The sequence below is a fragment of the Asterias rubens genome, chromosome 14 (genome assembly GCF_902459465.1).
Source record: "Asterias rubens chromosome 14, eAstRub1.3, whole genome shotgun sequence".
Classification (NCBI taxonomy): Eukaryota; Metazoa; Echinodermata; class Asteroidea; order Forcipulatida; family Asteriidae; genus Asterias; species Asterias rubens.
In genome coordinates, this window is record NC_047075.1 from 7609574 (window position 1) to 7628360 (window position 18787).

Genomic DNA, 18787 nt, shown 5'->3' on the forward strand with positions numbered 1-18787 from the left:
GAAAGCAAAATGTCCAATTAGGGTTATTGAAAAGAAACCGCTTGCTGCAAACTGGTCCTTCATTGGTCGCATTATGTCATGTGCAAAAGAGAGTAGACCTAATCACAAATAGGCGTCTAATGCATGAGGTGCATGCTGGTCTAGCTAGCAATCAAGTTTGATTGCTTGATCGCTAGAAAGACCAGGATGCACCTGTCCTCATTCAACAGTTAACGCTTGTGAAATGGGTATTTGCGAAAAGGTAAATGGAGACAGGCTTGTATGTCGCCCTCAAGTGTCCTATAAATTTACATTTTGGGGTTCAGTTTGGAAGTTAATACATAGCCTGAACAATTTATGTCACACTTCGAGGATGATGGAATTAAGCCAGAAACCTGCCTTAAGCCAACGTCCATAATCACCTTTGACCTCCCATTCACTTTACATGGTCTTCATGGTACGGGAGATGCGCAGTTAAATCTGATGTACATTTGAATACATATAAAGCCATTACCTGTTTTTATCCTTGTGGATAAAGTCAGGGGACCAGTCTAGTTAATACAGTCATGTAGATGAGCAGTAGCTGAGGTTGTGGTTTACCAATGAAGAAGCAATCTTTTCCCTTACACCGAATAAATCAAACTGAAATAACTTTTGGATTCTCTTTGTTCCATGGGTCGAATTATGAACATGTCAGCAAGGGTTGGTTGATTTAGCAAAAGTAGCATGGTGTCTTATGTAGCGTAAGGTAAACAACATAATGAACCTATAAGTCCGACTTAACCGAAACAAATGTACGCAATAGAGAAACGGCTAGAAAAAAGTGTGTCTAGCTGTGACGTAATAGGCCACATTGCAATGAATATTGCAGCTTCGTAGATTAAGATAAGTTTCTACTTTAATCTTCAACCTGTAAACTTTTCAGAACCTGTCCATAAATATTCTATAAGATTAAATTATATATTAACTACTTTATTTGTAAATTTATTATACATTGTTGCAGCCAAATTTAACTAGTTTAAGTACGATTAACCTGGTTTAAAAATCATAACTAGCACTAGTTATAATGAAAATATGTATAAAAGTTACGTGCAGGACAATTTTTTATTATCAATATTTATTTTTTCATATTGTTGTTTACGAATCCATAATTAGAAAAGTCATAATTCAAGTTGGTTACAGTTGGTAGAAATAATTTTCACTTGATATTTTATTGGAAAAATGCAAGTGAAAAATGCTGTTTTAAAGAAAGAAAAAAAGTTTTCCAATCAAGTCTGTACATATGCATTTAAAAATGAAATATTCGCAATGATATTTTTATATCTGGTTATCATATAGAATCTCATTGTTAAGACTAAACTGGTTTACCACAAACATTATAACTGGTTCAACACAGGATTAGTTATAGTTAAGAGATTAGTAAACCGGTCAGAAGTACGTGGGTGTCACAGCTCTGTATAAACGCAATTCTTGAAATATGACTTTTCAATTAGGGTTAACTTGGTGATATCAAGAAAAAAGAAATAACCTGTTTAAATTATTCAGTTTGGTTATGAAGTTTTATCACTGTGTTTTACACATTTCTTTGCCATTTTAAACTGTTTTCAAACCAGTTTCACAGGTTGAGTTTAATGCATCAGTTGAAATAACTGGCTATACTAAAAAATAAAAATGTTTTCTCAAGGGCCGGTCACACTGCAGCGATAATGAAAATGATAACGATGCAAAGAGAATGCATTCTATTGGTTGAATTGCTCCACGCAGATATCTTAACCAATGGAGGGAGTGCATGTTTAGCGTTCTCGTTCGTTCTCGTTCGTTCTCGTTCGTTCTCGTTATCGCGGCCAGTATGACCGGGCCTTTATCCTTTTTTAAAGAATTAAATATTAATCACCTATCATTATTTTTAACCTTCTAGACTTCTAGATCAATATTTCTATTTTGTCATCAAAGTATTGACAATCTTATAATAAACTTGCTTTTAACTTTCTTTATTGGCACATTGTCAAGCGCCATAGGCATGTGTCAATGTTTGTGTGTGAAATCAGTAATGTGTGGTAATCCGGTCAAACAACTTGGTTTACCAAGCGGGTTATTAAACCATCGGTTGACCAGACTGGTAGTTTATCAACATGGTTTACCAAACTGGTTATTTAAAACATGGTTACCAACTGGCTATTTAGCACAGTTTACTAAAATTGTATGATTTTTCATGGTTTATTACCAAACTGGTTGTTTATCATGGTTTACCAAACTGGTTATTTAACAACATGGTTTACCATGGTTATCTACAAACATGGTTTAATTAACTGGTTAATTAACAACATGGTTTACCAAGCCGGTTTTTATTTTAAAATATGGTTTACCAAATTGGTTGTTTAACATTAATTTGTGAAACTGGTTTTCTGTTCAAAGTTTTACTAGGAAGACAACAAGATGTTATTGTTTAGTTACAACTTATAAAGTTCTATTTTACTCTGTGTTTTAGTATATAAAATATGGATAGTATCTACAGTGAATGTGCCTACTTATTATCAAAGCTAATTTATTAAAGTAAAAAGGAAAGAATTCCGTATCATTGCTTCTGATCTTGCAGTTTGTTATTCTTATTAAGGGATTTGGTTAATTTTTGTAACACAACACAATGTCCACAGATTTACATTAAACTGACACCGTTTGAAGATAATGATAGTAGAAAGCATACCTATTGGTAATTGTCAAAGACTAGCCTTCACAATTGGTGTATCTCAACATATGCATAATATAACAAACCTGTGAAAATTTGAGCTCAATCGGTCATCAAAGTTGCGATATAATAATGAAAGAAGAAAACACCCTTGTCACACAAAGTTGTGTGCGTTTAGATGGTTGATTTCGAGACCTCAATTGTTCTAAACTTGAGGTCTCGAATCAAATTCGTGGAAAGTTACTTCTTTCTCCAAAACTATGGCACTTCAGAGGGAGCTGTTTTTCACAATGTTCTATACCACCAACCTCTCCCAATTACTTGTCACCAAGAAAGGTTTTATGCTAATAATTATTTTGAGTAATACCAATAGTGTCCACTGCCTTTCAAATAATAGTTGCTGAGCTGCTGTAATTTTTGAGAAATGAGTAAAACAATGTCATGAAAATACGTGTTTAGATGCTAAAATAGTTTTCGTCTCATGATCACTGAGACAAAAATTATTTTAATGACATTGTTTTACTCATTTCTCAAAAACTACAGCACCTCAAACTGTGTAAGTTTAATGTAAATCTGTGGACATTTGTGTTGTTTTTGTCCTACAAAAAGAACATATAGACCAAAGGCACATGTTGCCTTGGATCGGACGAGTTGGTCTATAAAAAGCTTTTTTTTATCATAAAATGCATATGGTTGGAAAGATGTTTTAAAAGTAGAATACAATGATCTACACAAATTTGCCTTGAAATTGCGTGGTTTTCCTTTTACTTTGCGAACTAACACGGTCGGCCAATGGGAGTCACAATATTGACTCCCATAAATGGCCGACCGTGTTTAACGACGAGGTAAAATGAAAACCGTGCAATTTGGACATTTGAGCATGTTTGTGTGGATCATTTTATTCTACTTTGACAACATCTTTCTACCATATGCATTTTATAACAAACGGTTACAACTTTTCAAAGACCAACTCGACCGATCCAAGGCAACGTATTCCTTTAAAATTTGCATGGTGGAATTCATATTACAGTTAACTATTGGAAAATGAAATACATGAGTGTCATTTTAGCAAGCATTATTTTAGCAATGAGCATGGTCGTTATCCTGCAATGGACCTATACCAGCAAAAGACTTGCTAAGCACACACAAATACTGCTTAACAGAAACTGGTTACCAGCCAATCTATATTGGAACTAGTGCTCCACTCATTTTACGAAGCAGTTTTTTGGGGGGGTTAAATAGCTTTTATATGAAATTGCTTGCTGTGGTTTCTTGCTGAAACTTCATTCTGTGCTAGACTTGATTGATAGCCTTGATTTTTGTATTAGTCACCGGTAGAGGGCGCTACATTGACAGTTTTGGAGCTGAAAGACTGGGTAAGTTCAAATCTCCAGATGTGTTTGCGATAAAAATGTCTCTACTCCAGTAATTCGTGTTGCGGACAGTAACTAGTTACTATTGACCCCTTGCACGCGCGTCACACGCGCCGACTGATGCCACGCCATGTTGGTGGTCAATAGGTTTACGTGTAGTAAACGCTGCGTCGCTTAAAATGTGCACTTCTCTGAATAACACTTGTTGGCATTGACCACCAAAATGGCGCATCCAAGATTATTCTGATGATGATGTCAAGTGAACTGGGTCAATTGTAGCCCTTCCACTATCCTGTGGCAGCCACATGCCTAGAACCGCAGGGTGTGTCATTGCTAGTAACACTTTTTATTGTAACACTTATTTTGAGTAATTACCAATAGTGGCCAGTTCCTTTGAAGCCAATACACTTTCGGAACAGAAAAAAAAAGGTTAACAGGGTTTACAGAAGGTAATGGTGAAAAACTTCTCTTGTTTTTTTTGGTTTTTTTTAGGATTTGGGTACTATAGGTTTTCTCGGTCGATTTCGGCAAATGAGCAACCAATTTAACCACCAAGCTATTCTATTTCGCGCGAAATCGAATGCTATTGAAAAGGGTCATTCGATTTCGTTTTATGATTAGTCCAGTGTAATGTTGCATCATTCGATTTAACAAAATAATCATTCAATTAAACAATTCAGCAAAGCAGCATTCAAATTCGCTGACGCGTTCTCCAGCAATAGGAATAGCGAAACTGTCTGAGGTATATATGAATTATTTTTTAGTGGATATAATAATATTCAACATTTATTTAGAGCGCTCTGATATGGTTGTAACCCTGGGCAAGTACTTTAAGCAGAACACATAACTGCTAAGCAGCAACGACCAGAGTACCACTCACAGATTGTTCTATTGACATGGTAGCTTGGCTGGTAACCTTTTTGGTAAGCGTGTTCCGTAGTGATTGGCTTAATTATTGTGTTTTAGCAAGAGCTGGCAAATATACAAATGCATGCAGACTTCAACTTTGTGAAACAAATGGTTCAGTTTCCCTTATTGCTAAAGGAGTACAGCGTCTGTTTACTTGTTTGTGTTTTCAAAAACACGCTTTCCCTTTTTTTTCAATGATCTTGTATTAAACATAAATTATATTTCTGTAAGTTGACTTCAACGTTTTGTAGATTTAGAGAACAAAACAAAATATTTAAATATAGTATATTAAATAGATGTTAAATAGACTTGCATCGGGGATAAAGAATATAAATTTCATTTTTTCCCCGTACATTGATGTGTAAGCACCTTATAAGCATCTTGTTTTAATGATCTTGTTTTATGTAAATTTTATTCTCTGAAATTTTACTTCAACATTTTGTAGATTTAGAAAAAAAAAAAAAAAAATTATGTTATACGTGTGAAATAAATTTACATCAAGAATAAAGAAGTTCACTTGTTTACCCATACATTGATGTGCATAAGCATAGTTACTAATCATGTATGTTGCTCGGGTGGGACTCGAACCCACGACTTGCGCAATTCTAGAGCATTGTCTTACAAACTAGACTACCGAGGTTGCCCGGTAGCTAGAGGCAGTTCGAATTCTTTGTTTTAGCAGCGGGCAACGATTATGTTAAATTGCATCGGAGATAATTGTTGGGGTGGATAAAACCAATTTGTCCCCACCCCCCTCCCTCAAAAAAAAAAAAAAATAAGTAAAATAAAAAAAATCATCAAAGGAACGGATCACTATCGGTCCCGAGTTCTGGTTGAGTACAGTGCATGTAATTAATGAACTGGCCTTGGTGAAGTGTTCCACACGGTAACTGTATTATTTAGAGGAACATTACAGAATTTGTTTTGCTAGCAAAAAAAGTTGCTGGCAGTGTAAACATTTCATGTAATCCACCGTATACTTAAACTGACAAACATGTAGAAGTTTGAGATCGATCGGCCATCTGAGTCAAAAGGAAATAGTGAACAACCGATTTCAAATTTTGCATTGCAGCACTGCAAAACAAAAATGAATAAAACGCTCACTAAGCGATAAACTCCACACGCGAAATTAGCTTGATATTTGTTTCTCCTTATTTATGACATTTCAGACAAAAATAATTAAAGGGACGTTTTTTTACTATCATCATCATAAGACCGTGTAAGTTTCATGTAAAACTGTGATCTTCACGATTTTTGTTCGCTGCTCAGCAGCACCGACCAGAGTATACCACTCACATGTGGTTTAAAGGCAGTGGACACTATTGGTAATTACTCAAAATAATTATTCGCATAAAACCTTACTTGGTGATGAGTAATGGGGAGAGGTTGATAGTATAAAACATTGTGAGAAACGGCTCCCTCTGAAGTGACAAAGTTTTCGAGAAAGATGTAATTTTCAACGAATTTGATTTCGAGACCTCAGATTTAGAACTTGAGGTCTCAAAATCAACCATCTAAACGCACACAACTTCGTGTGACGAGGGTGTTTTTTCTTTCATTGTTATCTTGCAACTTCGACGACCGATTGAGCTCAAATTTTCACAGGTTTGTTATTGTATGCATATGTGTTGAGATACACCAAGTGAGAAGACTGGTCTTGAACAATTACCAATAGTATCCACTGTCTTTAATTGACATGGTAGCTTTGCCGAAAAAATTAATTTGGTAAGCGTGTTATGTTAGTGATTGGCTTAACTTTTGTGTTTTAGCAAGAATTGTGAGCTGGCATATATGCAAATGCATGCAGACATTGAAGGTAAGTACTCCATATTCCACCAGAAAGAGTCTCAAAAGCTCAAGGGATTAATAAAACTTTGTGAAACATAAGATTGAGTTTCCTTTTTTGCCGAAGGAGTACAGTGCCGGTTTAAATTGTTGTGTTTTTAAGAACAATGTTCTTGTTATAATGATCTTGTTTTATGTAAATTTTATTCTCTGAAATTTGACTTCAACATTTTTGTAGATTTAGAAAAACAAACAAAAAACAACAACATTATGTTATTATAGGTGTTAAATAAGCTTACATCAATAATAAAGAAGTTCACTTGTGGTTTTACATCATATACATCGTTGTGTGTTAATAATTTGGGGGGCTAATCATCCAATACTCGCAGCTAAGAGCTGAATTGCGAAGGACGCGGCTACAACGTGTTCGAGAAGCAGGCATGCAAGGGCACATTTAGCTGGCAGCCACAATACTCAGTACTTTTTCCGAATTCTGTAAAAAAAAAAAACAATCAGAGGCAAGTAACTCGGTGGGATTCGAACCCACGCTTTTTGAAGATCAAGAGCAGTGTCTTACCAGCTACAATCCCGGCCAAAATGCTTGGGCCACCCTTTCCTGATACAACAGTTCCCTGTGCACTTCCCATTCCCATTCACATTCAAAACATTTGCCCGCCCCTCCCGCCCCCGCTCAATGTTGACTGTTATTCGGAACACAGTCGGCAAATTGAACCAACATTGAAAGGGGGCAGGGGGGGGGGGGGCCAGTGAGATTTGGCCGGGATTGTAGATGACCTAGATTGCCCGGTAGCTAAGGCAAGTCGCATCCTATGTTTAAGCAGCGGGCAAAATGTAGATAATTTGTATCGGGGTTATTTATTATTATTATTATTATTGTTTTGTTTTTTTTGGGGGGGAGGGGAAGTAGCAAAATATATAGTATTCCCCCAAATCACCAAAGAGACCGGTTGCTCTATCGGGTAAGTTTTACGGCACAGTATATTTATTGCATCCCTTGGGCTCAATATTTAAAGACACTTGACACTATTGGTAATCGTCAAAGACCAGTCTTTTCACTTGGTGTATCTCAAGATACATAAAATAACAACCCTGTGAAAATTTGAGCCAAATTTGTCGTCGAAGTTGCGAGACATTAATGAAAGAAAAAAAAAAACCTTGTCGCACCACGGTCGCATGGTGGTCCTGAAGGGACATCGCACAACGCAAATGATATAAAGATATTTGCAAAGATATTTGCGACATCGCAACTATCTGCAAAGATATTTGCAAAGATATTTGCGACATCGCAAATATTTGCAAAGATATTTGCGATATCGCATCATCATAACTCTTCGTGTAGATTTAGCAAGATCCGAAAGAGAGCCCGTTTGACTTGAAGATGATTGCTGTTGTGGGTCTCGACTCTAAGATTGTTGCAGCTGATCTCAGATGTAAGCTTGCTGCAGTGGACTTTTCGTCTTCGCAAAAGTGAGTCAAGTAAGTTCTTGTTTGTCATGTTTTATGTTTTAAACCCAATGTAAAGAACATAATGATTCCACTAAAGTTTCCCCAAGTGTTGCATTTGAAACATAAGAAGGTATTAAACCCAACAACTTAGAACCATACAATGTGTAAGGTGTATTTTTAAAGGCAGTGGACACTATTGGTAATTACTCAAAATAATTATGAGCATTAAACCTTACTTGGTAAACGAGTAATGAGGAGCTGTTGGTAGTATCATACATTATGAGAAACAGCTCCCTCTGAAGTAACATAGTTTCCGAGAAAAAAGTAATTTTCCACAAATTTGATTTCGAGACCTCGGAATTAAATTTTGAGGTCTCGAAATCAAGCATCTGAAAGCACACAGCTTCGTGTGATAAGGGTTTTTTGTTTTGTTTCATTATTATCTCGCAACTTCCCGACCAATTGAGCTCAGATGTTCACATGTTGGTTATTTTACCATGTTGAGATACACCAAATGAGAAGACTGGTCTCTGACATTTACCCAAGGTGTCCAGTGTCTTTAATTGATACATTGGTTTGCGGTAATACCAAGTGTGTATCTACTTACCAGGTATACACTTTTTCATAACCACCCGACTCATTTAGAGATTATCATTGGTGTTACCACAAACCTTTCTATATCTTTTTTTTTCCACCATGCACAATTTCAAATCCTACCCACAGTTAGACTTTATAATTAGGAGAACTGTCTTGCTTTATATTCCATAGAATTTAATTGTTATTACAGCGGAGCAGATTTATCGAATTTTTGGGGGAGACTTTTAAGTTCTCAAAAAACTGTCCTTCTTATAGACTGGGCCCCTGAAGAATGACGTCAGACGTTCAGGCTATCCTTCTTATTACTATTACAGGCTGAAGGTATATAAATTCTGCTGAGACTACTACTTTTATAATCGTATAGTGGGCTGCACTACCTCGGAGTGAGTTCTTTTTGGTCTCAACGTTTCGACTATGCAGTTCCTTTAACTCGCTATTATTTAAACCAATTTGGAATTAGCTAAACGCCGAAGCTTTTCGCATGGCTGGGGAAATTATCAATGGACAATTTTATAGCGCCGGTATCCGCCGCAAGCGGCGTTCATGGCGCCGCTCAAAAAAAATAAAATAACGTCTAGTACCTCACGTTATAACATGGTAACAATTGTTTTTCCCCGAAACACTCCAAGAAAAATATCTGAAAAATGTGAGGTCAAACAAACCCGCGCAACAGAGGTATCGTGATGTTATTGGCGGCTATGTGGAAAATAGCGCCCTCAGTTTGCCAAAGCTGGGGAACTGTGTTCAAACCCAATTAGAGGACAATCGCCACTGACGTCAAGGGGTCATTATAATAGATACGCCGTTTTTGACTCTCGGCTGAAAAAGCCGCGCGGAGAAGTGATTTTTGACTTGAATTATATTATTAGCAAATGCAAATTTTAAGCGCTTTTTTTCGACACCTCAAACCTCAAATTCTAAATTTGAGGTCTCGAAATCAAACACGTGAAAAATGGCTCCTTTCTCGAAAACTACGTTACTTCAGAGGGAGCCGTTTCTCACAATACTATCAACCTCTCCCCATTATTACTTACCAATAGTGTCCACTGCCTTTAAGGGATTCAACCCTGGGGTAAGACCTAGTAATTTAGGCATTTGGGAAGGATTGCAAAATAATGTGCATTGTGTAAGGGCCTAGCTAATTAAAAGTAAAAAAATAAAAAAATAATACCGCATGGTCGATTCCGACAATAGCAGTTGAAAGAAAAAGAAGCATTCCTCCTTTTCATTATTAGTCAAAAAAAAAAGAACTGTTAAAGGAACACGTTGCCTTGGATCGGACGAGTTGGTTTTTGAAAAGCGTTTGTAACCGTTTTTTATAAAATACATATGGGGTAGAAAGATGATGTAAAATTAGAATACAATGATCCACACAAACATGCCTCGAAATTGCATGGTTTTCCTTTTACATCGTCGACTAACACGGTCGGCCATTTATGGGAGTCAAATTTGCGAGATAATAATGAAAGAAGAAAACACCTTGTCACACGAAGTTGTGTGCGTTTAGATGGTTGATTTCGAGACCTCAAGTTCTAAACCTGAGGTCTCGAAATCAAATTCGTGGAAACATACTTCTTTCTCGAAAACTATGTCACTTTAGAGAGAGCCGATTCTCACAATGTTTGATACCACCAACCTCTCCCCATTACTCTATACCAAGTATGCTAATAATTATTTTGAGTAATTACCAATAGTGTCCACTGCCTTTAAGCACATTTTTCTGCTACAGTAAGCACGCAAATTTGCTTACCGTTAAGCAGGGCTATGACATTGGACCAGAAACAACTGAGCTTCGGAAGCTGATGCTTGACCGGGATGCGTGGAAGGCGACCATCAGAGTCTTCCGAGAAGACGGCTGAGCTTCGGAAGCTGATGCTGGACCGGGATGCGTGGAAGGCGACCATCAGAGTCTTCCGAGAAGACGTCTGCTGAAGACAACATCTCGTTCAACTGTACTGTGTAAGTTTAATGTAAATCTGTGGACATTGTATTTGTGTCCCACGCACCATGCAGGAAAACATTGTAATGCAAGTTGTGTGGGACTATGTTTGACACATTATGACCTACTCATTTTACATAGCACTATGTAATTGTGTTACAACGTGCAATATGCTGCCAATCAAACCAGGAACACCGGGGCAACCTCTTCTCTTTTTGATTAAAGTGCACTGGGTTCCGTCACGCGCGTTACACAACACACGGGACCAACAGCTTTACGTCCAATCCGAAGAACGAAGCAATGGTTAAGTGTCTTGCTTTAAGGACACATGTCAGGACTGATGTGTTAATAGGAGACTCTATGGGACGCTAGGTGGCAGCAGACTTACCGGGTAAATCCATATTGTTTTCAGAATTATGTGCATGTTCAGATCTACGTAAACAATGGATATTTACCATCTAGCTGCCATCTAGCGTTGGAAAGTCTCACATTGATCTCTCTTGATGAATTAATTATATGAAAGTTGAAGGCAAGACTTGTGGCTTAAAGGCAGTGGACACTATTGGTAATTACTCAAAATAATTATTAGCATAAAACCTTTATTGATTGCGAGTAATGGGGAGAGGTTGATGGTATAAAACATTGTGAGAAACGGCTCCCTCTGAAGTAACGTAGTTTTCCGGAAAGGAGTAATTTTCCACGAGTTTGATTTCGAGACCTCAAGCATCTAAAAGCACCCCAATTTCATGTGACCATAGTGCGACAAGTTTGTTTTTCTTCTTTCGTTCTTTCATTAATATCTCGCAACTTTGACGACCAATTGAACTCAAATTTTCACAGGGTTGTTATTTTATGTATAAAGATTTAGATACTCCAAGTGAAAAGACTGGTTTTTGACAATTGTCAATAGTGTCCTGTGTCTTTAAATATTTAGCCACATCAGAGATGCAAATACAATGTTTGTGTCGTAAAACTTACCTGATATAGCAATCGGTCTCTTTGATGATTTTTATATATGTTGTATATATTCTGTACATAAAGTATAAATTAACCTAGTTTAAAGTTGTTTTTATAAATTCATCACTGTAACTATCTGATGTAAGTAACCCCCCCCCCCCTTTTTTTCCACAGGTCCCTCATACCTATTTTTAAAATCATCATACCTTTGATCTTGCTTTTCTTATTAATTGACCATTGTTTTATAGTTGCATCATGATGCAACTTGCTCTCTAATCCTACCCTTTCATGTCTCCCTGCATTGTTGTCGAACAATACATTTACCACTTTTATGGTCCAGTAACCCTTCCTTTCATTCTAAACATCCTTTGTCCTCGCTACTTCACTCCCATTGGTTCATAGCCACCAATATTGTTTCTGAAATAGAAACTTTGATTGACTGTTATTTTCCCGCTTCTTTCTGGATCCTTTCCTTAATCCCTTTCCCCCTCTCTTTTTCTATAAATGGATATGTATTTGTTTGTACTTGTTTTATGCCTCTTAAGAAGGTCCGGTTTGGATCTAAAGCTAAGGCCATCTACCCTTATCTCATTATATATATAATAATAATAATAATAACCCCTATGCAAACTATAATCTACATTTTTGCCCGCTGCTTAAACAAAGGATGCGACTTGCCTTAGCTACTGGGCAATCTAGGTCGTCTAGCTGGTAAGACACTGCTCTAGAATTTCAAAATGCCACCCGAGTAACTTGCCTCTGATTGTGGTTTTTTTCTTCAAAGAATTCGGAAAAAGTACTAAGTATTGTGGCTGCCAGGTAAATGTGCCCTTGCATGCCTGCTTCTCGAACACGTTGTAGCCGCGTCCTTCGCAATTAGCTCTTAGCTGCGAGCCCCACAAATTATTAACACACAACGATGTATATGGGTAAAACCACAAGTGAACTTCTTTATTCTTGATGTAAATTTATTTCACACGTATAACATAATTTTTTTTTCTTCTAAATCTACAAAATGTTGAAGTAAAATTTCAGAGAATAAAATTTACATAAAACAAGATCATTAAAACAAGATGCTTATAAGGTGCTTACACATCAATGTACGGGGAAAAAAATGAAATTGATATTCTTTATTCCCGATGCAAGTCTATTTAACAACTATTTAATATACTATATTTAAATATTTTGTTTTGTTTTCTAAATCTACAAAATGTTGAAGTCAACTTTACAGTAATATAATTTAATGTATAATACAAGATCATTGAAAAAGGGAAATTGTTTTTAAAAACACAACAAAAGTAAACAGACGCTGTACTCCTTCAGCAAAAAGGGAAACTGATTGCTTTGTTTCACAAAGTTGTCTTATTCTTTTGAACTTTTGAGATTATTTATTGTTTAATTTATTAGTCAATCTCTGCATGCATTTGCATATTATGCCAACTCACAGCTTGCTAAAACACAATAATTAAGCCAATCTCTACGGAACACGCTTACCAAAAAGGTTACCAGCCAAGCTACCATGTCAATTGAACAATCTGTGAGTGGTACTCTGGTCGTTGCTGCTAAGCAGTTAAACATTTGTTCTGCTTAAAGTACTTGACCAGGGTTATAATCAAATATTAATGTTCGTAAACTTGCTAGTAACTTTAACATTCGTGGATCTCATTGGAGCTGGATAAAAGATTTTCTGGTTGATCGCCAACAAAGAGTCACATTTGTTGGTATGAACTCCTCATGGCCCGTAGTTAGCTCTGGTGTTCCTCAAGGAAGTGTTCTTGGGCCTCTGTTATTCAATTTATTCATCAATGATATATCTAACAACCTCAGTTCTAATTGTGTTCTTTTCGCTTATGATGTATTAATTTATCGTCCAATCCGTTCCTGTTTAGATGTAATTTCCCTCCAGCTTGACCTTGATGAGCTAAGCCCTTGAAGTATTTCCAATGGTATGACGTTCAACCCTACAAAGTCCAAAATTATGCATATTTCCCGTAAACGCTCTCTCAACCCCCCTGTTTACACTCTTTCAGGTTTTCCTGTGCAACCCACATCCTCTGTCAAATACCTTGGAGTCCACTGCCTTTAAAGCCATTACACACTTTCGGCACAGAAAAACAAAACAAGTTCACACATTTACAAATAACTTAATAAAGGGTTTACAGAAGGTAATGGTGAAAGACTTCTCATGAAATAATGATTCCATGAAGCTTTTTCGAGAAAACATTAAAACAATTATCAATTCTCGTTGTCGAGAATTAACGGACTTGTTTTAAACACATTGCATGACACGGCGAAACGTGCGGAAACAAGGGCCCCGTTATTTTCTCCCGACTCCAATGACCGATTGAGCCTATTTACTCCTTTCTCGAAACTATGTCACTTCAGAGGGAGCCGTTTCTCACAATATTTTATACTTTCAACTTCTCCCCATTACTCGTTACCAAGTGAGGTTTAATGCTAATAATTATTTTGAGTAATTACCAATAGTGTCCACTGCCTTTAATAAGGACTCTCTCTATGGTTGCGTTCGATTAACTTCCCCCGTTTTTTCCCCAGGAGGAATAGAATGTGCAGATAGTTACCCTAGTGCGTCCTGAAAAAAAAAAAAAAACGCCACACACCGGGGTTGACCCAGGGAAGCAAAACGAACGCACCCAATAAAGAAATGAGAATCTCATGACTGCATTTGACATTAGATCACAACTTTGTTTTAAAAGAGGGTGTACTTTTTGTTATTACCAAGTTAATATCCATGAACAAATTGCTTGATAAAGAGCACTGCAATAGAGAGCTGTTAATATTATGGCGAATCTTGGTTACCGAGCAAAATAATTGGGTGGGGTGGTGGGGGTGGGGGGTCGGGGGGGGGGTAATTGAGAAGGCCCTCATAACCATTAGTGGTAAGGCGAGTACGTAATGTGATATGGCTACTCATTAAATTGGTGTTTTGAGATAAAAGTGCATTACTTTAATCTGCTTCGTAATTATTGTGAAACTACTAATTGGCCTATGCCCTCGAGTAGATACTAATATTTTACAAACACGTTTTTTTGTTATATTTCTTTTATTATTGTTTCCACTTATTTTAATGCACATGGAAAGCTTGACCTGTACTAAGTTTATGGCTCTCTATTTGGGCGTGTTACGTTGATCTTGATAAATAATGAATAATGTTAATGCTAAGAGACAAGGCTTAATGGCGCGTATACTCGTCAGTGACGCTCAATTATGTACTATAACACACATTATTTTCCTGCAAGGTATGTGACCATGTTTGAGTTTTGAGACTTTTCTCCTTTTAAATATACTGCCAATCAAACCAGGAACACCGGGGAAGAACCCCTTTTTTCTATGGATAAGTTCACTGGGTTCTTTTACGTGAGTTACACAACCAAAGGTATGTGTGACCATGTTTGAGCTGAGACTTACTATTTTTACATAGCATCATGTAATGGTTCACAAGGTGCAATATACTGTCAATTTTTCCCCGATAAGTTCGCTGGGTTATTTTACGTGAGTTACACAATGAACAGTATGTGTGACCATCTTTGAGTTCTGAGACCTCTACCCCTTTTAATACATAGCACCATGTAATGGTTTAAAAGGTGCTGTGGCGTAATATGCCGCCAATCCAGCCAGGAACAAGGGGGTAAACCCCTTCTTTTTTCGATACGTGTGTCACACAACCCACGGGACCAATGGTTTTACGTCCCATCCGAACAACAAAGCTTTATGTGTATTGCTTTGTGTGTATTGCTTAAGGACACAGGTGTTACGACTGGTTGTGTTAAAGGCAGTGGACACTATTCGTAATTGTCAAAGACTAGCCTTCACAGTTGGTGTATCTCAACATATGCATAAAATAACCTTCTTAAAGGCAGTGGACACTATTGGTAATTGTCAAAGACTATCCTTCACAGTTGGTGTATCTCAACATATGCATAAAATAACCTTCTTAAAGGCAGTGGACACTATTGGTAATTGTCAAAGACTAGCCTTCATAGTTGTTGTATCTCAACATACGCATAAAATAACAAACCTGTGAGGATTTGAGCTCAATCAGCCATCGAACTATAATGATAATAATGAAAGAAAAAAACACCCTTGTCATGCTTGATTTCGAGACCTCAAGTTCTAAATCTGAGGTCTCGAAATCAAATTTGTGGAAATTTACTTCTTTCTTGAAAACTATAGCACTTCAGAGGGAGCCGTTTCTCACAATGTTTTATACCATCAACCTCTCCCCATTACTCGTCACCAAGAAAGGTTTTATGCTAGAATTTATTTTGAGTAATTACCAATAGTGTCCACTGCCTTTATTGCTAACCTGTGGACATCATGTTTTGTGTTACAAAGTACCCAAATAAGATTAAGCTAAGCACTAGTAGTGCTATTAGCTGTATTAAACACAGCATGATTAACCTGAATAAAGTATACCAGCCAAGTTTAAATTTCCCTTGATATCATAAAAGCTTACTTGGTAACAAGCAATGAAGAGCTCTCGAGAGAATACAACATTGTGAGAAACAGCTCCCTCTGAAGTAAAATAGTTTTCGAATTAGAAGTAATTTTCCATAAAAGTATTTGAAATGGATGTTGAAACCTCATTTTGATTTTGAGGTCTCGAAATTAAGCATCTGAAATCACACACTTTCGTGTGACAAGGGTGTTTTGTTTCTTCCGTTATTATCTCGCAACTTCGACGACCAAATGAGTTCAAATTTTCACAAGTTTGCTATTTTATGCATATTATGTTGAGATACACCAAGTGAGAAGATTGGTCTTTGGCAGTTATCAATGGTATCCAGTGTCTTTTAAAAGCTTACGTCACTGGTCTATTTGTTCAATGTATTTTATCAGGTATCTCACAGATAAATGGAGAGCTCGAGTTATCCATCATGCTGGCGCCATCTTGCTGAGAACCATTAAAGTTGTAGTTGACTAAACTGCCCTCTGCCAAAAGAGATATCCCTGCAGAATTAAACGAAATAATAGATAGTGGAAAGAAATGTTGGACTGTTCAAGAAACATTACATATTATGGTGGCATTACATAATGTGCTTATTGACCCAATTCACTTGACGTCATCACCAGAACATCTTGGAAACATACTGGTGGACAATATAACTTAGCGTGCGTTATTCAGTGAAGTGCACATTATTTTGTATTGGCAACGCGGCAACACCTAAATTATATCGTTGCGGTACCCGCTGCCAAAACATAGGATTCGAACTGCCTCTAGCTGCCGGGCAATCTCGGTAGTCTAGTTGGTAAGACACTGCTCTAGAATTGCAAGGGTCGTGGGTTCGAATCCCACCCGAGTAACATGCCTGTGATATTTTTTCACAGGACTCGGGAAAGTACTGAGTATACAGTGCTAACACACATCGGTGTATGGGTAAAAAAAAAAAAAAATTAATGTTCTTTATCCCCGATGCAAATTTAACATCTATTATAAATATATAGTTAGTCTAAATGGCTTCTGAAATGTCTGGTATTTTCGGCTTTAATGAAGCACTTACCATTAGGCCCATGTAGCTGATCACTCAGGCTAAACATCTTCCCACTACCTGCATAGATAAAACATGCCAAGGTAAATGCACACTGTGTGCAATTTGTAAATTGCTTCTACTTTAACTGTTCTGCCATCTTGTCGCTAATTATGAACTCATTGTATTTCCTCTGATCTATACTGTGCCAGAGAGTAGTTGTTTTGTCTTATGTTCGTCTGTCCTTGTTTTTGCATATCTGTCTGTTTGTTTTGTTTCTTTGTCTGTCTGGCTGTTTGTAGCTTCTGCTTATTAAAAAAAAGCACAAATAAAAGAATCAATGTGTGGTGAAGAGGTTTTCAACTAGTGGTTTAATCCCAACGAGGCCTGGTTCTTGATAATTTTACCGAGACGAATCCCATTCATAAATACCCTTTTCGGTCAAAAAACATCAACACTTTTGGGTCAAAAAGTAAAATAAATGCAAACATTATAATATTGTTCAATGATTTCTTTCAACACAATACCCCTCCAGCTATGAAATGGTAAAGCACTCGGGTAAACAACTTTTTATAGGGGAATGCTGTTCGAGTCGCGCGTATCGCGTGATGTGTCACAACTGTTTCAACCGTTGCTCTCGACCAATAGGAATGAATAAACTGTCTTATAAGCACAGGTGCAAGCTCGCGTGTCACGCCCATGTTTCAACACTTTTTACTGGTCATAAACAAAGGTTTATACACACCCACGTTACGCGCTTTCCACCAATAGGAATAGCGAAACTGTCTGAGGTATCTATGAATACTCTATTAAAACATGTATGCCATGCGTTACTGTTATACTTAAAGCGTTTTTTTTCTTCATCTTCATGGAAACCACTGGCCTCGCGCGTCACTGAGTGACTTTGGACATTATATATTGGACACTCTTGTAGTTTTGTCTGGTTACCTTGCACATCGATATTGTACAATGGACATCCACATAGGTTTGTATGGTGAATGTTTACGTCGTATATCGGTTTTGAATAGGTATGTACACGTACCAAATGCCTCCTTGTACATCTATATTGGATGTTGTGCATTCATGTAGGTTTGTAGATTGAATGTCTACCATGTACATCTGTATTGGATATTTGACACTCCCATATCAGTCGACCATTAATGGTTTTAGCGGAAGTTGATACTTACCATTATAGATCATGGCAGTGGCACTGTTTGACCCAGCCTGAGCTGTGCATGCAACGGCCTTCGGACTGACTTGACTTGAACTCATCACCAATGTAGAGCGAACTACATACGTAGAAACATTCGCTGATTGGATGGTGTAGTCATCTCCTGAAGTGTCTAAATTCTCCCAACTGTCGGTTTGTTTGTGATACAGACTCCACGTAATGATGGGCCCAGATGGGTAGCTACTAGCCACGCACTCGTACTCCAGACTGTTTTTCATACTCAGATGACGCACTTGTATGTCCCAATCTGTAAACAAAACCACCAAGTTGTGAGAAAACAAAATCTAACTTCAAATTATTTGATTTTTGAGTGATTTCTGCTCTACCAGCCAGGCTGCTAATGGATAATCCCAAGCCTGCATCCGTGTAGCCTTC

General features: G+C 37.3%; 1 long non-coding RNA gene across 1 annotated transcript; it reads right to left on the minus strand.

Moving 5' to 3' along the window:
• Positions 1 to 16451: 16451 nt before the first annotated feature.
• LOC117299669 lies at positions 16452 to 18395 on the minus strand. Its single transcript, XR_004520088.1, has 3 exons — positions 18369 to 18395; positions 17215 to 17262; positions 16452 to 16663 (listed from the first exon to the last, which is right to left on the minus strand). It is a non-coding gene; the product is annotated as an uncharacterized LOC117299669 (long non-coding RNA).
• Between the last annotated feature and the right edge of the window lie 392 nt (positions 18396 to 18787).